At 39.0% G+C, this 26,892-nt stretch overlaps 1 protein-coding gene across 37 annotated transcripts in view; it reads right to left on the reverse strand.

Moving 5' to 3' along the window:
* The window catches only part of R3HDM2 (R3H domain containing 2), a 155,641-nt gene that overhangs the window by 116,603 nt on the left and 12,146 nt on the right, over positions 1 to 26,892 (reverse strand). For 22 of the 37 annotated variants that reach the window (XM_072741812.1, XM_072741810.1, XM_072741797.1 and 19 more), the window contains one exon: positions 938 to 998. The exons of 12 other annotated variants lie outside the window; for them this stretch is intronic. The gene's annotated coding sequence lies outside the window, so the exon portion shown is untranslated. Of the gene's footprint in view, positions 1 to 937; positions 1,004 to 19,588; positions 19,787 to 26,892 lie in introns of those variants that run through there. 3 more of the 37 variants (XM_072741805.1, XM_072741799.1, XM_072741774.1) reach the window with 2 other exon arrangements.

Genomic DNA, 26,892 nt, shown 5'->3' on the forward strand with positions numbered 1-26,892 from the left:
TTAACCAACATTATATTATTTTCTTTTTTAAGATTTTATTTATTTATTCATGAGAGGCAGAGAGAGGCAGAGACATAGGCAGAGGGAAGAGAAGCAGGCTCCATGCAGGAGCCCAACGCAGGACTTGATCCCAGAACTCCAGGCAGAAGCTCAACTGCTGAGCCACCCAGGTGTCCTTTTTAACCAACATTACAATTTCAGAGATGCTGAATCCTCATTTTTGACTGATTTTCAGTTGACAGTGCTAAAAACACTCGCAGTTCTGGCAAGTACTACCATTAGTATGATTTGTAAATAAACATTTAGACATACCAAGAAAGCTCCTACAAGAAGCCCTAATAAGGTTCCTTAAAGTTAAAATACCTGTGAGCAATACTTCAAGTATGACAAAAACAATAAAAAAGATTCCTATTACCCATACTAATAATTTTTTAAGAATACCTTTGTTCATATCTATTTACCTTTTGTAGATATTTACTCAAATAAATTTAAACTATTTCAAACTTATTATCTATTTTCTAAAAAGTCAGAAAAGCTTTAAAGTTAAAACTCTGAATTGGATTTTTCTTTACCAAAAAGTACACCCACTGTTTTAAAGACAAACTATGATGTATTCACTAGTGGTAAAAAATTTTGGAAATCAGAGTAAAGTTCAGTCAAAACCACTTTACATTCATGTATTTATGACAGGTGAGAAATGGCATTATCTAATCTAAGCTACCATCATCTCTCACTTTAACCACAGCAGTAGTATTTTTTATTTAATTCAAGTGAACTCAATCTTGATATACTCCAGTCTGTTTCTTCATCTATTAAATGGGTACAGTTACACTTCCAACTTCATGAGGTTGTGTGACAATTAAATAAAAATACAGGTATAGCACTTAGTCGTTGCGTAGCACACAGAAAGTGCTCCATAAATGTTACCTATTATTACCTGCATAAATGTTCAGCCTCCATGAGTCCAGTGCTGGAATGGCATCACATAAGAAACAAGTCTAATCTCAAAAAACAAAACAAAACAAAAACAAAAACAGAAACGAAAAAACAAAAAGTTAAAAGCAATTTAAATCTTAATATATTGACTCCCAAAGAAAATAAAGACATCTATTTCAAAATCCACAGCAGGTTCTTTTTTTGTTTTTTAAAATTTTTGTTTATCTGTTTATCATGTACCCAAGCACATGAGCGGGGGTGGTGAAGTGGTGGGGCTTGGGGGGGGGGTGGAGAAGCAGACTCCCCACTAACCAGGGATTCCCAACTCCAGGCTTGATCCCAGGACCTCGAGATTAAGACCTGATATCTGAAGACTGACGCTTAACTGACTGAGTCACACAGGCAACCCTCCATAGCAGCTTAACATCTTCTTTCCCAATTCCTTTTGCTCACAATGTTTCTTATAACCCTACACATGTCCTGAACCCTCTATATCCATTCCTACTTTTTTTTTTAATCCACTGCTTCAACACACAGAAGTGTTTTGTTTTAATTTTTATTATTTTTTAAGTAATCTCTACACCCAGTGTGGGGCCTTAAACTTACAACCACAAGATCAAGAGTCACATGCTCTGGAACACCCAAGTGGCTCAGCGGGCTGAATGACCAACTCTTGGTTTCCACTCAGGTCATGGTTTTGGAGTCCTGGGATTAAGTAAGCCCTGCATCAGGCTCCAGGCTCAGTGAGGAGTCTGCTTGAGGTCTCTGCCTCTCTCCCTCCCCTCACTAACACTCACTCTCTTTCTAAAATAAATAAATCTTAAAAAAAAAAGTTGCATACTTTACCAACTGAGCCACCCAACTGCCCCTACTGATTACTTTTTTTTTCTTTTTTTTTTTTTTTTAGATTTTATTTATTCATGAGAGACAGAGAGAGGCAGAGACATAGCAGAGAGAGAAGCAGGCTTCCCGCAAGGAGCCTGATGTAGGACTTGATCCCCGAATCCAGGATCATGCCCTGGGCCTAAGGCAGACGCTCAACTGCTGAGCCACCCAGGTGTTCCAGCCCATTGCTATTTTTTCTTTTTCTTTTAAGATTCTATTTATTTATTTATTCATGAAAAACACAGACACAGGCAGAGGGAGAAGCAGGCTCCATTCCCTGCAGGGAGCCTGACGCGGGACTCAATCCTGGGTCTCCAGGACCACACCCAGGGCTGAAGGTGGCGCTAAACCGGCGCTGCCCCCATTGCTATTTTCTTTTCTTTTCTTTTTAATTTATTTATGATAGTCACAGAGAGAGAGAGAGAGAGAGAGAGAGAGGCAGAGACACAGGCAGAGGGAGAAGCAGGCTCCATGCACCGGGAGCCCGATGTGGGATTTGATCCCGGGTCTCCAGGATCACGCCCTGGGCCAAAGGCAGGTGCCAAACAGCTGTGCCACCCAGGGATCCCCCCATTGCTATTTTCAATTCACAGTACAACACTCTGCTCACTTGGCTCTTTCTCCTCTAACGATCCCCTCTTCTTGTAAGTAGTTCTTGGTCCACTTTATAATATAAATAATCATCCAGTCCTCCTCTTATCCTTTTATACAAGACAAGTCTAGAAACTGAGCTAGCAGATAGGGAATCTCAGTAGGTAAGAGATAATATAGGGAAGTCAGAGACAGAATTTTCTTCTGTGAGTAGAAATAAATATTACAAACATATAATTTAATATCTCCTCTCTCCGACTATAATATTATTATTATTGCTATTAAAGGACTCTGAGAGCTGGCTGCTGCTTAGGTCACAGCAGAAACTCTTGAGTGCTGAATGTCACCACTAGAACACTTAATATGCCAAGCCAGTCTGTGTTCTTGGAATCCACAAAACACCTAAGCCCCACTGTGTTCTATGCTGAAGTGAAGAGTATCCCTAACTCTTCATTTTGTTTTACAACTCTATCCCATGAGTATCATATTGCTAAAGTTTGCCTTCCCAATATTGTACTAAGATTTCTATAAAAAAGCTCTTCCAGGGGATCCCTGGGTGGCGCAGCGGTTTGGCACCTGCCTTTGGCCCAGGGCGCGATCCTGGAGACCCGGGATCGAATCCCACGTCGGGCTCCCGGTGCATGGAGCCTGCTTCTCCCTCTGCCTGTGTCTCTGCCTCTCCCTCTCTCTCTCGCTGTGTGTGTGACTATCATAAATTTAAAAAAAAAAAAAAAATCTCTTCCAGTTTCTCTATAGCCCCCACACCTCAGGGTTTTGGTAGATGTGTGGTAGTTTGGTTAGGGTTGGGAGGCACGATCAGGATACTGCCCTCCCCCTTTTACTACCAATGTTGGTCCTGAAACACTACCTGAATGGTGATCTCCACCACCACCACCCCTGTCCCCTGGAAAAGCCTTATTCTCCCCTATGCAAAGAAATTACTAGTTGCCTCTCCCCACAGGCCCTCAAGCCATGCCCAGATGTGCCTGCTTTTTAAGCAGGCATAGTGAGTTCATGCTGAGAGCCTTGCCATACCAAACGGTCTCTCTCCAACTCTGAGTCAAAACACACACTAGTCATTACTGATGTTACGGTTTTCTTGCCCTATTTGTAATCTTAACAAAATTGAAAATGGAATATTTTCTAAAAGAGGTTCAATTGCCTTCTACCATCCATCCTCCATAATCTCCATATAGTTTGCAGGTTTTTAATAAAATGCAACAGTCTCTTAACTAATCTTTCCACTTCCTCTCTGGGCACTCTGTACCTGTCCTCCCCACAGAAGCATGAATGATCTTTTAAAAATGTAAATCAGATCATTTAGCTTTCTTTTTCTTGGTCAACAACCTTCTTTCTACCAATGGTTTTCCATCATCCTAAGCGAGGTCTATGGAGTCCTATAAAATCTGGCCCCTGCCTATTCTTTTTTTTTTTTTTTAAGACTTTATTTATTCATGAGAGACACAGAGAAAGAGAGGCAGAGACATAGGCAGAGGGAGAAGCAAGGCTCCCTGTGGGGAGCACAACACGGGACTTGATACCAGGACCCCAGGATCATCCCCCGAGCCAAAGGCAGACGCTCAACCACTGAGCCATCCAAGTGTCCCTGGCCCTCATCTATTCTTGAACATACCAAGCCACACAGTCCTCATGAGGCCTTTGTATTTGTTGTTCCTCTTGCCCAGAACACTCCTCTCCCATTAGAAAATGCTGGTTCTGCCTCCTTCCAGGTAATAGTTCACACACCACTACAAAAAGGTCTTCCCTGACCACCTCATCTTAACATCCCCTTCTCCCTTACTCTCAGTCACATTACCACATCTATTTTCTTTATAGTACTCACCATAATCCGTAATTATTTACTTATTTGGAAATCGTCTATCTTCTCAAATGAAAATGTAAAGCTCTTTGAGGGCAGAAATCTTGTGTCTTGTTCATATCTATACCTCCAATGTGAAATAGTGCCTGACACATATGCACTGTTAATAGTTTTCAATTGATTCATTTACAAAGCTAAGTACTACCTCGAGGTAAACTTCAGGGTTTTGGTTTTTTTTTTTTTTTTAAGATTTTATTTATTTATTCATGAGAGACACAGAGAGGCAGAGACAAAGGCAAAGGGAGAAGCAGGCTCCATGCAGGGAGCCCTATGTGGGACTCGATCCTGTGTCTTTAGGATCACACTCTGGGCTGAAGGCAGGCGCCAAACCACTGAGCACCCAGGCATCCCTAAACTTCAGTTTTTAAAGGAAAATTTAAACTTATTTGTACAGCCAATAAGATGGCAAGCCACCAAAACTCTGTGTTCTTGTTTTCATTCTAACAATCTGCCTGTGTTCTCAGGTCTCTTGCTTTCTCTGAAGATAAAATATGGGCTCAGAAAATAAGATGGCAATCTTATCTGGTAAGATAAGATCTGTAAGACCCAAATCCAAGGTTCTCAGGCAGCAGCAACTGACAAAGATCTGGTTACCAGTACTGCACTAAGGAGTGCCTCACACCCCAGAACAACTAGGCTAAACTGACACAAGGTGCAAATGGCTGCAAGAGAACACAGCTGACAAAGTGTTCTATGAAGCACTCCAAACACCTTGGAGATAACTCACAAAAGTAGAAGATTCAGTTCAGCCATCTGACTAGTGGTGTGTTCTATAAAGCCTCAGTAATGACCCTGTCACCAGGAAAACAGAATCTGTGCCCTAACCTTCTAATCAGCTGCATTTAGCAGCCAACATCCATCTTTTGTAATAAAATGCCACCTCGAGAGTTCCTATTTCCATCAAATTACCACTGGTTTGGGCAACAGATAAATTAGAAACTACAGTTAACAAATCTACTTGTCTAGGGCCCAAGACAATTAAACTTACTTGGAGAAGCAGAATAAACAGCCTCTAGTCACCTCAAGACAAGTTTTAAAGATCCTAACAACTATAACACTTGGGCACACCAAATTGGCTGTAATCTGCAAACCAGCCACATGTCACTTCCAATAGTACTCATACACAAAAGGTGACCTTCCCCCTCCAAAATAAATAATGTTTAAAGTCAGGTGAATCTGGAACAATGACTCTGACTTTTCTCTAAAATAAGGGCTATGACAGCTACCTTAATGAGAGGCCCAATAAATTCAGGGTAAGGGGCTCATTGTGCTGACATTGTCACCTTATCTAGGACTTCAGCTGATTCATCCTGATGGGCTGACAGGTCACTGACATCTGCACCTTGCCCAAGATTCTTGTTTATTTCACATATAAAAACACTGTCTCCTCAAGACAACTGCAGTCCACACCCCTTCTCCTACTGTGGAGTCTTCTCCTTCCTGACTTCACTGAGCACCTTGGGGAAAAAAGTTTGTCATTTTAGGCCCATGTTAGTAACTCTAGACAGCTAACAAGGCATGGAAGAGCTGGGAATAGAGCTCATAAAAGGACCAGTGTTAAGATTCAGGTCTTACCAATTCTTTTTTAAAAGGATTAAAAAAAAAGGATCAAGATTACCTGGGGAAGAAACTGCTATCTTCATCATTAACAGATGTTTGGTATTATAGTAATAGTCTTAAAGTCAGGACCTAAAAATGTCTGGTCCTTAACTACACCAAGCAATCACAGAAAACATCCTCTAAGTAAAGTTTGTTCTAACATAAACTTTAAGAAGAAAGACAAGTCAAGGCAATTAAAAAACAAAAACAAACCCCATAAACTATCCATTTCATTTAAAAGGCACAATGGAAGGAAGGGAAGAAGAGAGAGAAAAGGAGAAAGGAACAAGGAAAGGCAATGCCCAATGTAGTAGATCAAACATGGCCACAAATTATTTGCAGCAATTCTCATCAAAAAGTGGAGTTCACTTCCTCACCCCTTGAATTTGAACTGGCCGTGTGACTTGTTTTGTTCAAAAGATTGTAGCATGAATGACACTGCACAATTCCTGAGCCAAGGCCTTAAGAAACCTTGCAACTTCCACTCTTGCTCTCTTGGGACCTAGTCACCATTCAAGGTAGCCAAGACAGACTGCAGGAGACAACACGGTACCCTGGATGACAGCTCCAGCCTAATGATGGACAGTGCTAGAGTGAGGCTATCTAGGTATAACCAGCCCCTGGCCAACCTGACAATTGACCACCAGCACATGAGTAAGCCCAGCAAATTCCATGTGCAGTAGAGGCAAGCCAGATGAGCCTTGCACAAATTGCCAGGCCACTTAATCATGAGCAAATAAATAGTTCTTTTAAACTACTAAGATTTGGAGTGTTTTGGTTGACAGCAATAGGTAACAGAAATACCTGCAATCAGCTAACACTAATTCAAAACATCAACACTGATACACTCAAAAGCAGCATGTGCATTCTCATCATGTAAGGAAATCAGAATCTCTAAATAATAATATATAAAACCACTCTTTGGGCAGCCCCGGTGGCGCAGCGGTTTAGCACCGCCTGTAGCCCAGGGCGTGATCCTGGAGACCCTGGATCGAGTCCCATGTCAGGCTCCCTGCATGGAGCCTGCTTCTCCCTCTGCCTGTGTCTCTGCCCGCCCCCCTCTCTCTGTCTCTATGAATAAATAAATAAAATCTTTAAAAAAAAAAAAACACTCTTCATAGATAAGACATATTATCACAGAATCCCAACAAAACACTCATATTATTATTTATTCCTGCATTTATCCCATGAGCAAATACCTGTAGAAGATCTTAATTTTGATAACAACACTAAGATGTTATTTACCTTTTTCACCATAGTGAAATGGTAGGTATAACTGCCACTGCTTTAGCATAAATCATGGCAGTGATATAAAACTGTACATATGCCACAAAGGACATTTTGTGTATGTGTATACAAAATACACAAAGAAATCAATAAGAAAAACAATAAGAAAAAAGACAAAATCAATAAGAAAATCAATAAGAAAAAAATCAAATCAATAAGAAAAAAACAAACAGCCCAATTTTTTAAATGGACAAGAGTTGGAAGCACTTCACAAAAGAGAATCCTTAAAAGGCCAATATGCATATAAAGATATTCCATATTTGTGGTCATCAGGGAAATGCGAATTAAAGCCACAAAAAGACATCACTACATCCCCAACAGCTACAATTAAAAGCACTGACAGATCCCTGGGTGGTGCAGCGGTTTAGCGCCTGCCTTTGGCCCAGGGCGCGATCCTGGAGACCTGGGATCGAATCCCACGTCAGGCTCCCGGTGCATGGGGCCTGCTTCTTCTCCCTGTGCCTGTGTCTCTTCCTCTCTCTCTGTGACTATCATAAGTAAATAAATAAAAATTAAAAGAAAAAAAAACAAGTTAAGTTCCTTACACTTTGGGGATCCCTGGGTGGCGCAGCGGTTTGGCGCCTGCCTTTGGCTCAGGGCGCAATCCTGGAGACCCGGGATCGAATCCCACATTGGGCTTCCGGTGCATGAAGCCTGCTTCTCCCTCTGCCTATGTCTCTGCCTTTCTCTCTTTCTCTCTCTGTGACTATCATAAATAAATTTAAAAAAAATTAAAAAAAAAAAAAAAAAAAGCACTGACAATACTAAGTATAGTCAAAGACATGGCACAACCAGAACTCTCACACATTGTTGGCAAGAGAATAAATTAATACAACACTTTGGAAAACCGTAGTACTTATATCCCATGAACTAGCAATTCCATTCTTGGAATTCCCAAGTGCTTTACATCTATGAAAAGGCATGTACAAAATGTTTACAGTAGTAATATTCCTAACAGTCCCAAAATGTAATCAACTTAATGGAAAACTTATGGTATAGTCAGAAAAAGTACTACTTAGCAATGATAAAAAACAAACCACTGCTATATGTAACTAAATTCATGAATCTCAAAGATAACGTTGAACAAAAAAACCACAAGAGTATATGATTCTACTAACATGAAATTCAAAAACAGATTAAAACTAATCTATAGTAATAAAAGTCAAATTAGTAATTCTGCTGATACAAGTGTATTTGAGTGGATAGCTTATAAATGACATGATGATGGATGCAGTTGTGCACCTGACCATCCACCCACCCAACCAACAGATGATGCTAGGCTTAGTTCTGCTTTAAGAAAGACACATTTGAATTCCTGTACTGGCTTGTACAGCCTGGCCTTCTGTGGCACCATGACCAAGCTAGTGCCTTAGTTTAAAATCTCATCATTTTCCACTGGCCTCCTTACCACAAGACACACTATGATAAGGGTGATCCTTAAAAAATACAAATATGATGGCATCAAAGACCCACATCCCTACTATACACACACTACCCTCCTAAAAAGCCTTCAAAGACTCTCCATTTCTTATAGGATAAACTCAGCATTCTTTGGCAGGATACTTAAGTTCCTTTATGATCTGGTCCTGACTACCATTCTTTCTCTCCACAGATCCTGAGTTCCCTAACAAAGTACTTGCAGTTGACGTAGAAACCTATGCTTTTTTCTCACCTCAGTATCTCTGGCTACATAATACATGCTCTACCTAGAACAGCAGTTCTCTAAGTACGGTCTCAGGAGGTCTAAGAGGTCCACTATTTTCACAACAACAAGATGTTATTTCTCATCACACTATGATGTTATCTACCTTTTTCACCATAGTGAAATGGTAGGTATAATTCCCACTGCTTTAGCATAAATCAAGGCAATGGTATCAAACTGTACTAGTACTATCATAGTCTTCACCACCCCACACCTGCAGTTTAAAAAGGAAAAATTAGGACACCTGCGTGGCTCTGCAATGTCCCCTGAGTGTCTCCCTTCGGCTCAGGGCGTGATCCTGGGATCTGGGATTGAGTCCCACATGGAGCTCCTTGTGGGGAGCCTGCTTCTCCCTCTGCCTGTGTCTCTGCCTTTCTCTCTCTGTGTCTCTCATGAATAGGTGAATAAAATCTTTAAAAAAAAAATCAAAATAAAAAAATAAAAAGGAAAAATTTTACTTATAAATGTCCTTGATAAAGCAGTAAAAATAATTTTATTAAATTTCCACTCTTGCATACATGTCTTTTTAATAATCAAAATGGCAAAATGGGAAGTACAAACCAGTTCTGCAGCATATCAATCAAAGTACAGTAATCGTCTCAAGTAGGGATGCCTGGGTGCCTCAGCACTTGAGCGTTTGCCTTCAGCTCAGGGCGTGATCCTGGGATCCGGGATCAAGTCCCACATCGGGGTCCTCCCTGCAGGGACCTGCTTCTCCCACTGCCTGTGTGTCTGCCTCTCTCTGTCTCTCATGAATAAATAAATCTTTAAATAGTAAAATTATAATTGTCTCAAGGAAAAGCAACTGAGCTGCAAGCTAAACTAGCCACTTTTTTCATGGGCTATTATTCACTTCTTGAGTAAGCAACTGACAAACTATGGTTATGTGTCAGTGTTCTTCACAAAAATGAACAAAGTGAGCCTGTCTCTTCAAAGAAAATACATGATAGTATTTGTTGTCAGTGATAAAGCTTTAAGATAAAATCAAAATCATAAAAAAGTCTATCTTCTGTGGGCCTGACAACTTCTTAATACTTAAGATTTTTCTGATCAAATGACAGTGATATTAATGAGTGTGATTTTTTTTTACTTGTATAATGAACTGTGTCAAACATCTGGAAGATCTGCATAACTCAGTGAACCAGTATTTTCCAACTGACCAATTCATGATGATTCAAAATCATACATGGGTAAAAGATGCATCCAATGCACGAAAAAAAAAAAAAAAAGAATTTTAATGTCACCACATACAAAAGTTCATTAATACCATTTCAGATTCTACACTGCAACTAATCTTTAAAGAACGTATGTTGAGTTTGGGTATAGTATCAAAGAATATCCGATTACCCAAAGATATTAAAATACTTCTCTATTTTCCAACTACATATCTCTCAGTTTGCACTTTTCTCTTCAAATAGTTCAACCAAAATGACACTGCAACAGACTGAATGCTGATGCAGATGAGAATGCCACTGTCTTCTATTAAGCCAAAAATAAAAGAGATTTGCAAAAGTATAAAACCATGTCCCTGCTTCTCACTAAATGTTTTTAAAAAGTTTTTTTTAAAAAAAGATTTTTTCATTTAAAAAATGTGTTATATAAATATGTAAGGAACTATTATTTTAATGAATTAATAAATTTTAAACATTTTCCTAGTTCTGATTCCCAATACAGTAAATACTGGCAAATATAACCCACATAAGTAAAAGTTCTTTGGAGTCTAAAATAATTTTTCAAAGAGTTAAGAGGTCAGAGACCAAAATGTTTGTTAATTTAGAATTTCCTCTACTCCTCTTGTCCTTCAAGGCCCTTAGAGCTTGGATAAAGTTAACCTGCTATATTTGCTTATAATGGAAAGCAAAGACTACACTCTTTCATAGGCACTTTTTTTTTTAATTTTTTTTTTAAATTTCTTTATGATAGTCAGAGAGAGAGAGAGAGAGAGAGAGAGAGGCAGAGACACAGGCAGAGGGAGAAGCAGGCTCTATGCACCGGGAGCCCAACGTGGGATTCGATCTCGGGTCTCCAGGATTGCGCCCTGGGCCAAAGGCAGGCGCCAAACCGCTGCGCCACCCAGGGATCCTCATAGGCACTTAATTAATGGTGTGTTAAAAGAAAGCTAAAATGTAATTTGATGCCTATGCCAAATGCTCCACTGTAAATATACAAGGATGAAAAAATTCAAATTGGTTATTTTGTATATATCCACCATAACTAAATCTTCTTTTTTTTTTTAAGATTTTATTTGTTGGAAAAAAAAAAAGATTTTATTTATTGGGATCTCTGGGTGGCTCAGTGGTTTAGCACCCGCTTTCGGTCCAGGGCATGATCCTGGAGTCCTGGGATCGAGTCCCACATTGGGCTGCCTGCATAGAGCCTGCCTCTCACTCTGCCTGTGTCTCTGCCTCTCTCTGTCTCTACAGAGAGAGTCCCTGGAGGGAGTCCAATGCGGGATTCGATCCCAGGATCCCAACCTGAACCAAAGGCAGATGCTCAATCACTGAGCCACCCAGGTGCTCCCATAACCAAAGTTTCTGTCTCAAATCTGGAATCAATTGCTGGTAGAAATGTAAACTACCTATATTTTTTTTCTAAATGCCTGTATTTTTAGAAGGCAATTATACACCATGTTTAAAAATTACAAAAGTAGGGGATCCCTGGGTGGCTCAGCGGTTTAGCACCTGCCTTCAGCCCAGGGCGTGATCCTGGAGACTGGGGATCAAGTCCCACGTCGGGCTCCCTGCATGAAGCCTGCTTCTCCAGCTACCTGTGTCTCTGCCTCTCTCTGTGTGTCTCATGAATAAATAAATAAAATCTTAAAAAAAACAACAACAACAACTTTATTTCCTAGGCTTGTTCACTGGAAAGAGTAAGAAACAATGACCATCCCATTAAGCAATTAGTACCTGTTACACACAGAATGGTCTCTAAACTTTATTTCCACAAAACAAAGAAGCTAACATAGCTAAGAGGATCACATCAAAAAGACACTGGAGTCAAAAAAAAAAAAAAAAAAGACTGCCAATCTGAAGCAGCTCCCATTTGCCAAGATGAGGCAATCAATGAGACATCAATACAGATAAAACTATAATTGGCTGAAACACATAAACAGGCTTAAACTGCAGAGTTTATAATGACATTAAAAAAAAAAAACACACTTATCGGGGATCCCTGGGTGGCGCAGCGGTTTGGCGCCTGCCTTTGGCCCAGGGCGCGATCCTGGAGACCTGGGATCGAGTCCCACGTCAGGCTCCCGGTGCATGGAGTCTGCTTTTCCCTCTGCCTATGTCTCTGCCTCTCTCTCTCTCTCTCTCTCTCTCTCTCTGTGACCATCATAAATTAAAAAAATAAAAAATAAAACTTATGAAACAGGGGATCCCTGGGTGGCTCAGCAGTTTAACACCTGCCTTCAGCCCAGGCATGATCCTGGAGACCAGGGATCAAGTCCCACATCAGGCTCCCTGCATGAAGCCTGCTTCTCCCTCTGCCTGTGTCTCTCTGCCTCTCTGTGTGTCTCTCATGAATAAATAAATAAAATCTTTAAAAAATATAAATAAATAAAATTTATAAAACAATCATGGAAATATGACCACCAGATATAAAGAAATTATTGTTCGTTATTTTAGATGTACAAATAGTGTATTATGTTTTGCGGGGGGGGGGGTGGTATTATGTTTTTTAAAGCCCTTATTTTTTAGAACCATTTAACTGAGATATTTATGAATGAAATAATATGTCATAGATTTGCTTCAAAACAATTTGTAAAAGGGGGTTGGTAGGAGCCATGTTAGCCATAAGCTGATAATTGTATATAGGGGTTCATTTTACTATTCCCACTGCTTTTGAATGTTTGAAATTCTCCATAATAAAGTTTTTTAGAGCAAATCTCAAGGCACGTGGGTAAGTCAGTAAGTTAAGCATCTAACTCTTAGTTTCAGTTCAGGTCATGGGTGGTGGGATTAAGCCCCACATCTATCGGCTCCATGCTCCATCAGGGGGTTTGCTTAAGAATGCTCTCCGGGGATCCCTGGGTGGTGCAGCGGTTTGGCGCCTGCCTTTGGCCCAGGGCGTGATCCTGGAGACCCCGGATCGAATCCCACCTCGGGCTCCCGGTGCATGGAGCCTGCTTCTCCCTCTGCCTATGTCTCTGCCTCCCTCCCTCTCTCTGTGTGGCTATCAAAAAAAAAAAAAAAAAGAATGCTCTCCGTCTGCCCTCCCCCCCCCTCCCAAATAAATAATCTTTTTTAAAAAGTTTTTTTTTTAAATAAAGAAGAGGGGTGTCTGGGTGGCTCAGTCAGCTAAATGTCTGCCTCTGGCTCAGGTCATGATCCCAGAGGTCCTGGGATGGATCCCTACATCGGGCTCCCTGCTCAGTCAGGAGCCTGCTTCTCCCTCTCCATCTGCTACATACATCCCTCCCTACCTCGTTCCTGCTCTCTGTCTCTCAAATATATAAAATCTTTTTTAAGAAGAATAAAATTTAAAAATAAAATGTAAAAAAAGCAAATCCCAAAAATGAAATATATTTATATATATATATATATATATATATATATATATATATATATATATATATATATAAATCTGAAATACAACCACTGAAATGAATTTGGATACTAATCTTCCATTGAAGCCCAGTTCAATTCCTACCTCTTTCCCTATCTTTCTATATTGGTTTCTCTTTCCTTCTGCATTTCTTTATACTAAACAATTAGACTCAAATAAATTAGACTGCATTCTGTTTATATTACAGAATCTAACCCATTATATCTGTTGTTTCGATCATTAAATGTTCATGGTTTATCTTCACAGCCAGCCAGTAAGGTACTTTAACACGCACAAAAATTTTGGATCCCATAGCCCTAGAATGATGCTGAACATTCTAATAGTCCTAAGTACCTTATGTGACACTCAAGTTGCCTCTAGAAAAACTCTGGGACCTACAGAAAAATGTAATACTATTCTTTGTCAACCTACAGGCTACTTCGAGCTAAATTAAGTTTTTATTCTAGTAAGAGCAATAATATTTTCTTCAAGTTTTATAGGGATCCCTCTTGTGACATCAAAATACTATTTCTAGCAAGTTTAGGCAATCTAATAAACACAACTTTTCCTCCCAGAATTCATATATTTATATTCTTTCAAATAAACAGAATCATATATTACTAGAGGTTTTTTCCTAAAGATTTTACTTACGCATTTGAGGGACAGAAAGCAAAAGGGAGAGAAAGAGAGCGAAAGTGCACAAGCAGGGGGAGGGGCAGAGGAAGTGGGAGAAGCAGACTCTGCACTAGGGGCAGCAAGACTCCAGGCACCCCTGGGATCATGGTCTGAGCCTAAGGCAGATGCTTAACTGACTGAATCACCCAGGCACCCCTATATTACTAAGTTTAAATACAAATTGTTAGTTTAGTGATTAGTTAAGTATACTTAAGTTATTTAATAAAAACTTCAGCTGTAATAGAAAAAGACAGCTTACCCCCCAAAATATAGTCTCAAAAAAAAAAAAAAATAGTCTCAAAGCCCTTAAAAAAAGGAACTCACTACCTGACTGGAGACTGATCAACAGTGCTTGAAAATAAGATTACTGGACTATACTTACAAGTTTTAAGAATTGAGTTATAGCCCCAACTCATTTTTCCTCTAATTATAAAAGAAATTCATGCTCTTTTAAAACAGGTAAGAAAGGGCATCTGGGTGGCTCAGTTGATTCAGCGTCTGCCTTCAGCTTAGGTCATGATCCAGGGGTCCTGGGACCAAACTCTGCATCGAACTCCACATCAGGCTCCCTGCTTAGCAGGGAGTCTGCTTCTCCCTCTGCCCTACACCCTTGCTCTTGCTCACTCTCGCTCTAAAATAAATGAAGTCTTTAAAATAAATAGAGATAAGCAAAAAGAAAATAAAAATCATCCTGCTACCTCCTTCATAACATTTTGTCTCAATAAACAGTAAATTCTTTGAGGGCAGCTCATTTCTCCAAGGAACCAGGTCCCTCACGTCTAGAATTCATCTAGGAAAGCCCCAGAAGAAAGGAAAGGGAGGGGGGGGAAAAAGCACACAGACAGGCTTAATTCATTGAGAGTAATATATAGATGTGTTGTCAATTTTTTTACATTTTACCATTTGTATAAATCTAGGGTCAGAAAAAAACATACATTCCATTTGTATGGATTTTTCTTGGTTTATAATAATTTTTTGGCATTTTCCCAGCATCCTTAAAATTTGTTACTATAGTAGCAACAAAGTCCTACCTTTCCAATTGCCAAATCTGGTACCAAATACATCATATTCACTCTATATGTAAAATCTTACTCTATTACTTACTGAAATTAGTCAAAATAAATAACCATTCCTTTTATTTTCTATTTCTTTTGTTGAAGTCCTACCAACTCCATCAACAGATTTTCATATTTCATGTAGTTAAACATACATGGAATGGAATTAATTTTTCCTCAAAACATCCCACAAGGGCAACCTGGGTGGCTCAGCGGTTTAGTGCTGCCTTCAGCCTAGGGCATGATCCTGGAGACCTGGGATCAAGTCCCACATCAGGCTCCCTGCGTGGAGCCTGCTTCTCCCTCTGCCTGTGTCTCTGCCTCTCTCTCTCTCTCTCTCTCTCTCTCTCTCAATCTCTGTCTCTCTGATGAATAAATAAATAAAATCTTAAAAAAAAAAATCCCACAAAATTCTGAATTCACACACAGGCAAAACAATTCCAGTGCTCTAAAAGTACCTATAAGGCTCACCTGATCTCTAGCTCAGATGTACTGCCCCATCCATCCAGGTAAAGTATAGGAAATATACTTATCAAGCATAAATTGGGGAGACGCTAAGGAAAGAATAGCTTCCAGCAATTCAGCTGGGGGTGGAATTGGGGGGGGGGGGAATTATCCCTTTCATACCCATATCCTAGGCTCAAGTTTTTAGCAAGAGTCAAATAAAATTCTCAGAATAGTCCTGACTTTTCACTGGACTCTGTGTCTTAATTAAGTAGTCTGAGTGACAGTAAAAAATTAATTTGAAACTACCTTTCCTCTTCTTTACTCCAAAAAGCTGAATATTGTCTGTCTTGACTATTAAAATCCACAATTCTGCAGAAGCTCTACATAGTTCTAAATTTAGACAAGTAATAGAAATAGTTGGAAGGCATGCAATTCATTTTAATATCTGAACTTTTATGTTGCCAGGCAGCTAATTTCTTAAGTAATCTTACAGCAGTCATCCACATGGAAGAATAAATATATAAGCCATAATATCACTGACAGGTTAGTAACGGTGTTAATTAAAATATTATCTGTAACTTCTGGAAATGACCAACACCCCTCTCCCTCCAAAAACCGGCTATATTTCCTCCACAGGGAAAACAAGATTTTAAATATTTCAACAGAACATGTTAACACATCATTACTTTCCTTACAGCTTACTTATGTTTCCATATCAATGGAATGTATAGATAAGTTTAATGGATTTCATCTTCAGCATAAAATGTTTGTGGAAGGAACTGATGTATCTCATTTCTTGTAGAGTCCTAGAGCAGGAAGTTCTCGAAGCTGTTGGACCATAGCGATTGAAGCATACCAGATCCCAATTCTAAGGCTAGCTATTTTGGATTCTTTAAAACATCAGACCTCATAAGGAGTCAGTCATAAAATCATACTCCAAGAAATGTTCAATAAATACCCTAAGCATGTTAGTGTCTTAGTGTCTTAGATTGTACTTAAAGTTCAATTGTGAGTATATATATATATACTCACAATTGAACTTTAAGTACAATATATATATATATATATAGGTGAATGCAAGTTCAAGTTCAAAGCACTAAGTATGAAAGTCCTGGTTTGGAGTTTCCTTATCCAAGAACATTTTATTCAGACAGCAGAAGATACAAAGAGGGAAATAACTCTTAAGCGACTGCACTACAGGAAGAAAAGATCTGGGTTACATGAGAGTGAGGAGGATACGAAAGCTTATTTTCACCTTCACAAAAAGTTAAGGGAAAAAAAACAATACAATGCCAATTTTCTGCACAATACCTTGCCTCCCATGGCAAGTCATCAGACCTACCTCTAACATACTTCAGTCTGAGAAATAATTCAGGTAATGGATACTTTATTATCAGGTACATCAGTGAAGACACAGAAGAGTCTCAGATCTGGAATCCACCGTTGTTGTTTTTTTTTAACTGGAAATAACTGATACCATAAAAATAGCAAAGGATAATTCAGGATAATTAAGAAAAGGAAGCGGTTCCCCTTTGGGACGCCCAGGTCACAAAAGGGAAATGGCTCCCCTTTAAAGGAATCATTTGCCACTAAATGAATCAGGATTCCTTGCAGAAATGATTGATTCCAGGTCTGGAGCAGGTAAGGTACAAAGTGAGTCCAAAATACCGTATAGTGCCAGAGTGTAAGGAAGTGCTCAAAGCCTGACTGGGTCATGTCAAAAGGACGTAAGAGTCAGTTTAATGGGGCTCCTACTGATCAAATTTACAACTCAAATTTACTTATTTATTTACCTATTTATTTATTTATTTATTTTAGTAATCTCTACACCCAATGATGTGGGGCTCAAACTCACAACCTCGAGATCAAGAGTCACTCATTCTTCTGACCAAGCCAGTCAGGTACCCCACTTTATACTTAATACTGAATAGTCAGTATTTTTTACAGTAATGAATTGTAATATATTAATTTTTTTTAAATACCAAATCTACAATGATCCTCAAAAACAAAAAAGAAAAAAAAAAAAGAGGAAAAGTAAAAGGTCTTCCTTTTAGAACATCACCAACTAGAAAATGTAGAAGTAACAAGAGAATCAACATTTTGCAACCATCAACGTAATAACCAATTTAGGCAAGAATCATGAGTGCATGTTAATACCACTGGGTAAAACATTAACAAACATGGGCACCTGGGTGGTTCAGTGGTTGTCTTTGACTTGGTCATGATCCCAGGGTTCTGGGATCAAGTACCACATCAGGCTCCCCACGGTGAGCCTGCTTCTCCCTCTGGCTGTGTCTCTGCCTCTCTCTCTCTCATGAATAAATAAAATCTTAAAAATATTGAGGAATAGAAAAGTCACACATTTTTAAAAGTATCATCCCACAGACTTTCTTAATTACAAAAGGAAAAAGGTACCTTTACAAAGAAGAAATATAGCTGACATCAACTTAACTAAGTGATCTTTGTATCACCACCAATGGGTCAAAGGGACATTATGTGCACAGACACACACATCTTGCCAAAAATGTTTAATCTGAATCTAATAATGACAAATCCAAATTGTACATTCTTCAATATAACTACCCTAACTACAAAAATATCAATGACATGAAAAACAAAAGAGGGGGAGAACCGCTCTGAATTAAAAGACTTAAAAAAAAAAAAAAAAAAAGACCGTTAAATGCAACATATAATCCTTGAATAAGGGATCCCTGGGTGGCGCAGCGGTTTAGCGCCTGCCTTTGGCCCAGGGCGCGATCCTGGAGACCCGGGATCGAATCCCACATCGGGCTCCCAGTGCATGGAGCCTGCTTCTCCCTCTGCCTGTGTCTCTGCCTCTCTCTCTCTCTCTCTCTCTGTGACTATAATACATAAATAATAAATAAAATTTAAAAAAAAATCCTTGAATAAATCCCGGACTGGAAGGAAAACTATAAAGCAGTATCTCAATTATTCACATAACTAAGGAATCCCTAACATACAATGAAACATAATGTATATAAGTGTAGGGAAGGAAGGGAGAGAGAAACGTGGATAGACAAAAGGAGAGAGAGTAAGGGGGTAAATAGAGCGTGAGAGCACAAATGTGGTAAAATATCATAAAATGATAAAATGGTAAAATGTCATATTGGTATTCAGTGTATCACTCTTTCAACTTTCTCTAAGTTCAGAATTCTTCCAAATAAAAAAGTTGGGGTGCAAAAGAAACAGTATTAACCCAACCTCTTAGCTGTCCAATATAAATTTTGCTATGTCTTGAAAAGCAATTCCAGGTGGTAGTTACAAGCCCAGACCTCACCTCTCTGCTATAGTCTGAATGAGTCCTCCCAAAATTCATGTTGAATCCTAATCCCAGAAAATGACAGTATTAGGAAGTAGGGCTTTGAGATTAATGCCTTATAAAAAAGGCTCCAGAGAGATTCCCTATCCCATTCTACCATGTGAGGCCATAGTGAGAAGCAGCAGGCTATGAACCAGGAAGAAGGCCCTCACCAAAATGGGATGGACTATCATGGTGCCTTGATCTCGGACTTCCTAGTCTGTCGAACTATGAAAAATAAATTTCTGTTGTTGGTAAGCCATTTAGTGCATGGTATTTTGTTACAGCAGTCTGAATAGACAAAAGACACTCTAAACTTCAACTGTAAAACAGGGATAGTACAGTACTACTCCATGGGGATTATTCTTCTCAGTATTAAAAGATCAATGTGTTACTACCATATTTACATAATATCACATTCTTTGTTCACTTAACCATATGTAAGTATGGATAAACGGGACCAATTTTTAGCCTTTCTGTGTCTTGGCAACTAATTTACAGCCTACAGTAACTTTACTAAAATTCCGGGCATTGCCAAATATATCCATATAAAAGAGTTAAAATGCACTCCATCTAAGACCAATAAAAGTAAATCCACCATTAGCACAAATAACAGCTCGAACATACTCTGAAGCACCTGTCAAATGGTTCAAGCAACAGCTTCTTACAGTATACATTTGTTCCTTATTCAAAATACTAGTCACAGGGGACTCCCGGGTGGCTCAGCAGTTAAACGTCTGCCTTCGGCTCAGGGTGTGATCCTGGAGTCCCGGGATCGAGTCCCACATCAGGCTCCCTGCATGGGGCCTGCTTCCTCCGTGTATGTTTCTGCCTCTCTCTGTGTCTCTCTCATGAATAAATAAAACCTTAAAAAAAAAAAAAAACTAGTCACAGGCTTGACTTAGTCCAAAAAATGTCAATCTTTACATTAAAATCCAAAGCCATCAGGCCAGAAGTGCCTCTTAAAATTCTATTTCCTGGGGCTCTCATCACTCCACAAGCTTGCCCTGGTGATCTCATACTGTATCCTTGATTGAACTCCCTTCAGATGCAAATCCTAAACACCCCTGCCTCTCTTTAGAGCCCCAGATTCATTTACAAAATTAGCTGATACACATTTCTAAAAGTGAACTTTCTTCCAACTCTAACTCCAAACCTGCTCCCCCCTTTTAGTGATATAATTGACATATAACATTAGTTATTATTTTTTATAAGTTATTAGTTCACTGGTGTAAAACATGACTCTCTCTCTCTCTCTCTCTCTCTCTCTATATATATATATATATATATAGTGCAAAATGATCAGAGTAAGTCTGGTTAAATCCATCACCAGACATATTTACAATGTTTTTCTTCTGATAACTGTTAAGATCTACTGTTAATAACTTTCAAATATATAATACAGTATCATTAACTATAGCCACCAAGCTGTACATGAAATCCCCAAGACTTTTTTTTTTATATAACTGGAAGTTTATACCTTTTCTCCACTTTCACCCATTTTGCCCACTTCCACTCCTACAACCACCAAACTATTCTCTGTATCTATGAGGGTTTTTTGCTTTTTTTAGATTCCACATAATTAGTGAGATCATAGAGTATTTTGTCTTTCTGTGACTTATTTCACTTAGCATAATACCTTCAAGGTCCATCCACATTGTCACAAATAGCAGGATTTCCTTACTTACAGCTGCATAGTATTCCACTGTATATACATTTCACATTTTCTTTATCTGTTCATCTGCAGCCAGACACTTCGGTTGTTTCCATGTCCCATATCATGGCTATTGTTAAAAATGCTACAATGAACATGGGGATGCAGATCTCTTTTTTTTTTTATTTTTATTTATGATAGTCACAGAGAGAGAGAGGCAGAGACACAGGCAGAGGGAGAAGCAGGCTCCATGCACTGGGAGCCCGACGTGGGATTTGATCCCGGGTCTCCAGGATCGCACCCTGGGCCAAAGGCAGGCGCTAAACCGCTGCACCACCCAGGGATCCCTAGATCTCTCTTAAAGATAGTGGCTCTAGGGCAGCCGGGGTGGCTCAGCAGTTTAGCACTGAAAAAAAAAAAAAAAAAATAGTGGCTCTAATCAGAGCACTTGGTTGGCTGAGTTAGTTAAGGTATCCAACCTTTTTAATTTTTATTTATTTATTCATGAGACACACAAAGAGAGGCAGAGACAGAGGGAGAAGCAGGCTCCTTTCAGGGAGCCTGATGTGGGACTCGATCACAGGGAACAGGATCACGCCCTGAGCCAAAGGCAGACACTCCACCTCTGAGCCATCTAGGCATCCCAGCATCCAGCTCTTGATTTTAGCTCAGGTCATGATCTCAAGGTCATGCGACTGAGCCCCACACCGGACTCTACATTGGGCAGAGTCTGCTTGGGATTCTCTCTCCCTTTGCCCCTCAGAGCTCCCTTTTCTCCACATCCTCAACAACAGTTATTAGCTCATCTTTTTGATGATAGCCATTGAGGTGATATCTGTGATTTTGATTTGCATTCCCCTGATGATTACCAATGTTGGGCACCTTTCCATGTACCTGCTGGGCATCTGTATGTCTGCTTTAAAAAAATGCCTATTCAGTTCCTTTGCCCATTTTTTAATAAGAGTGTATCGTTTCTATTGAGTTGTATGAATTCTTCATTATTTGAGGATATTAACCTTTTATTGGAAATATGATTTCCAGTTTTTTTTCTCCCATTCAGGTCATTTGTTCATTTCATTGACAATCTCCTTTGTTGTGCAAGAGCTTTTTATTTTTTTCATTTATTATTAATCTCTATGTCCAACATGGGGCTCAAACTCATGACCTCAAGATTGAGTCATGTGCTCTACTAACTGAGCCAGCCAGGCATCCCCCATGCAAAAACTTTTTTTAGTTTGATGTAGTTCTACTTGTTTATTCTTGCTTTTGTTACCTTTGTTTTTGGTGTCAAATCCAAAAAAATCATCACAAATACAGAAGTCAAGGAGCTTACTGCCAAGGTCTTCCTCCAAGAGCTTTATGGTTTCAGGTCTAGTTTTCAAGTCTTTATTCCATTTTTCAATTTTTATGTATGACATAAGATAGTTGTCCAGTCTACCCAAACTCCATTTATTGAAGAGATTTTCCTTTCCCCATTGTCTATTCTTGGCCTCTTTATCATGAATTAATTGATCATATATGCCTAGGTTTGCCTATCATCAAAAAGATGAGCTAATAACTGTTGTTGAGGATGTGGAGAAAAGGGAGCTCTGAGGGGCAAAGGGAGAGAGAATCCCAAGCAGACTCTGCCCAATGCAGAGTCCGGTGTGGGGCTCAAACCTGATGGAACTGTGTATTCTGTTCCATCAATCTATATATCTGTTTTTATGCATTACCATACCATTTTGATTACCACAAGCTTTGTAATATAGTTTGAAGTCAGTAAGTATGAGGCCTCCAGTTTTCTTCCTGTCTCAAGACTTGTCTATTCAGTCTTTTGTAGTTCCATACAAATTTTAGGATTGTTTGTTCTATCTCTGTGAAAAATGCCATTGGAATCTGGATAGGGATTATACTAAATCTATGGATTGCTTTGAGTAGCCTGGATATTTTAACAATATTAAGTCTTCTAATCCATGAACATAGAGTATCTTTCCACTTACTTATATCATCAGTTTGTTTCATCAATGTCTTAGTTTTCAGTATACAGGTCCTTCACCTCCTTGATTAAATTTATTCCTAGGTATTTTGTTCTTTTTTAAAAATTTTATTTATTTATTCATGAGAGACAGCGAGAGAGGCAGAGATAGAGACAGAGGCAGAGAGAAAAGCAGGCTTCATGCAGGGATGCTGTTTCTTTCTTTTTCTTGTTCAACTGCTCGAATTAGGACTTCTAATACTATGTTGACTAAAAGTAGCAAAGAAGGGATACAGTTGGTTAAGCATCTGACTCCTGATTTCAGCTCAGGTCATGATCTTGCAGTCATGGGATCAAGCCCCATGCTAGATTCTGTGCTCAGTATAGACTTTGCTTCAGATTCAATTCCTTCTCTGCTCTTCCCCCTGCTCGCTCACGCTCTCACTAAAATAAAATCTTTTTAAAAATTAAATTAAATTAAAAAGTGGCAAAGAAAGCTTTCAGTTATTCACTGTTGAGTATAAGCTGTGGGATTGTAATATATGGCCTTCATTATGTTGAGGTGCATTCTTTCCATATCCACTTTATTGAGTTTTTATCATAAATGGATGCTGAACTTTGTCAAATGCTTTTTCTGTATTTATTAAGATGATTGTTTTTTAGCTATCATTCTGTTAAAGTGGCATATCACACTGATTTGCAGATGCTGAACCATCTTTGCATCCCTGGAATAAATCCCACTTGATGACAGTATATGATCCTTTTAATGTATTGTTGAATTCAGTTTACTATTTTATTGAGACTTTTGCATATGTGTTCATTGGGAATACTGGCCTGTAATCTTTTCTTATAGTTCCCTTGTCTGGCTTTGGTATCAGAGTTCTGCCTCTGATTTTTTGGAACAGTTTGAGAAAGATTGGTATAAACTCTTCTTTAAATATTTCACAGAATTCACCAGTGAAGCCATCTGATCCTGGATTTTTATTTCTTGGGAGGTTTTTGATTACTGGTTCAGTCTCTTTACTAGTAATGGGTCTGTTCAGATTTTCTATTTATTCATGATTCAGTCTTGGTAGGTTGTATGTTTCTAGGAATTTATCCATTTCTTCTAGGTTGTCCAATTTGTTGGAATAGAATTGTTTGTAGTATCTCTTAGGATCCTTCTTTTTGTGTGTGTGGTATCAGTTGTAATGTCTTCTCTTTCATTTCTGATTTTAAGTCTTCTCTCTTTTCTTCTTGGCAAGCCTAACTAAAGGTTTATCTATTTTGTTTACCTTTTCAAACAACCAGTTCTCTGTTTCATTGATCTTTTATATTATTTTTTTAGCCTCTATTTCTGTTCTGATTCTTATTTCCTTCCTTCCTCTAACCTTGGGCTTAATTCATTCTTCTTTTTCTAGTTTCTTGAGGTATAAAGTTGGGCTGTTTGACATCTCTCTTGTTTCTTAATGTAGACATTTATCACTATCAACTTCCCTCTTAAAATTGCTTTTGCTGAATCCCATAGGTATAGTATTTAGTATACTGTATTTCCATTTTCATTTGTCTCTGGGTATTTTTTTTTTTTTTAATTTCTCTTTGGATTTCTTCTCTGTCCCAATGGTTGTTCAATAGCATCTATTTATTTACATATTTGTAAGTTTCCCAGTTTTCTTCTTGTAATTGATTTCTAGTTTCCCACTGTGGTTGGGAAAGATTCTTTTTTTTTTTTTTTAAGATTTTTATTTATTTATTCATGAGAGACAAAGAGAGAAAGAGGCAGAGACATAGGCAGAAATTATGAAATTTATGAAAACTGTGGCTTAACATATTATCTATCCTGAAGAATATTCTGTGAACACTTGAGAAGAATGTTTCTTCTGTTGATTTTGGATGGAATGTTCTGTGTATATCTGTTAAGTCCATCTGGTCTAACATGTCCTTAAGGGAATGTTTCCTTATTGATTTTCTGTTTGGATGTTCTATCCCTTGGTTAAAGTGGAGTAAGTAAAGTCCCCGATTTCTCCCTTTAAGTTTATTAATACTTGCCTTATATATATTTAGGTGCTCCCAAAACCTGACCCTCTCTTATTTCAATTAACAATACCACTCAGTCACCCAAGACAGAAACTGAAAGTCATTTACTCACAATTCCTTCCCTCTCCTCCCACATTTAACCAACTTCCAAATTCTAGCACCATCTCCTTGATCCATCTGAGCTTTTCAGTTCCTACCCCCTCTTCTCTGTTTCCTTTCTGGGCAAAGAATTTATATTTAGTTAATGAGACAAGACCTCTAGAGCTCTTTTTTGCCTCCCACAGAGCAAAAGACTATGTTCCTAATGGTAACTTCTCTATCAGCCTCTATCCCTGAATAACTAAAAGCCTCTGACCTACCCTTGATGGACATGTAATGCAAATGAGAAATACACTGTTGTTTCAAGCTATGGGGGGGGGGGGGGGGCGGGGAGGCAGTTTTCTTACCCAGCATATCCTGGTCTATCTGGATTTCAACATCTTCTGCACAGACTACTACACCAGCTTCCTAACTAGGGTCTCCCCCTCTACTCTACATCCCCTGTAAACATTTCCCTAAATTGCTACCAGAGTCACTTTTGTAAAACAAACATTACATTTCTATGATTAAAATCTTCTAGGACACCTGGGTGGCTCAGTGAGTTGAGCATCTGACTCTTGGCTTCAGCTCAAGTCATGATCTAATGGCCCCATGTCAGGCTCTGTGCTCAGTGGGGAGTCTGTTTGAAGATTCTCTCCTTCTGCCCCTCCCCCAGCTCACATGTTCTCCCTATCTATATCTCTCTCAAGTGAATAAATAAATCCTTAAAAAAAAAAATCGTTAGAGGTTTCTCTTTGCCTCAAAATATTCCAAATTTCTTAATGTAGCTCTTAAAGTCTACCAAAATCAGGCTCTCTATACATCCTCCTCCAGCTATTTAAAATAGTGCTGTATCTCCATACATACCATATTCTTTAATATTCCAAGCTCTATCCTCAGGCTATTCTAACTACTTGAAATGCCTTCCCATCCTCACACCACCTCCCCTTTGCCTGCCTAATCATACAAGACCCCTAGTCAGCTATCCTTCCCATTTTCTCAACAGCTCTTCAAATTTGGCTCTCTCCTCAAGGCCCCTATTTTTTACCTAAGATCTCTATTTTAACAACCCTCTTTAACACATCAGGTCCCTAACACAAAAGCATAAATCTCCTGTATCACAAGGAATACTAAGGCCCTATGGCCTTCAAATTCCTTCATTCAGATACCAAAAATTTGTCCCCATCCTTTTCTTGACCTTTTTCTATCTTAACAAAGGAGGTAACAATTCTACCTTTGTTCCGCATTTCATCTTCTCTACAGGCTCCATTATCACCACTCTCTATCATCTTGCTCATTCCCCAAACATATAAATATGCTCAAGTCTCTTATTTTAAAAAACTCTTCCTTGAGGGATGCCTGGGTGGCTCAGCCACTGAGCATCTGCCTTTGGCTCTACTGCTGAGCCACTCAGAAGTCCGTGAATAAATAATTAAAAACAAACAAACAAACAAACCAAAAAAAAAAAAACAAAAAAAAAAACCTCTTCCTTGAACCCCACAATCCCTCACTGCTATCCTCTCTCCAACTCTTTATAATCATCTTGAAAAACAGGGCTTATTTGCCTTTATTTTCCCATCTCCTTCCCCAATCCAATGCAATTTGGCCTCTGCTCTCATTACTCCAGTGACCTGACTTTCACTGACGCCACCAATGACCTGAGTGCCAAATCCAGTAGATTCTTTTCTGTCCTTACCATCTTTCTATCCTACTTGACATGATTCTCTCCCTCCACCTCCAAACTGTTTTCTAGGTCCTATCACACATATTTTATTGGTTTTCCATTTACCTTCCTGACCTCCTCAATTTTCTTTCAAGACTCCACTGCCACTCGTCACACCTTTAACTGTCAGTGTTCTCCAAGGCTCTCTCCTCAGCCTTCAACTTTTCAGTTTCAAAATGATCTTTAAATGACCCAACTCATCACTTCAACTACAGCATATATACTGTTGACTCACAAATGTCTCTCCCAACTCCAAATTCTCTCTCCAACTCCAACCTCAAATTTAATCAGTCCAAAACCAAACACCTCACCTTTATTTCCAAACACACAATTTCTGTATTCCCTAACTCATAAATGTCACCATCCACCCTGGTATGGAACACAGAAAACTAGAGCCATCCAAGAGTTCATCCCTCTCATCACTATTCATTCTCTTTCATGCATGTGCACATACATGCATGCACACACACCTCCAAGTCTAACTGATTCTGCTCCCTAAACATCTCTTGAATCTGTTCATCCCTGTGCACTTGCAGTACCACTT

This window comes from Vulpes vulpes, chromosome 16, assembly GCF_048418805.1.
Source record: "Vulpes vulpes isolate BD-2025 chromosome 16, VulVul3, whole genome shotgun sequence".
NCBI classification, from domain to species: domain Eukaryota; kingdom Metazoa; phylum Chordata; class Mammalia; order Carnivora; family Canidae; genus Vulpes; species Vulpes vulpes.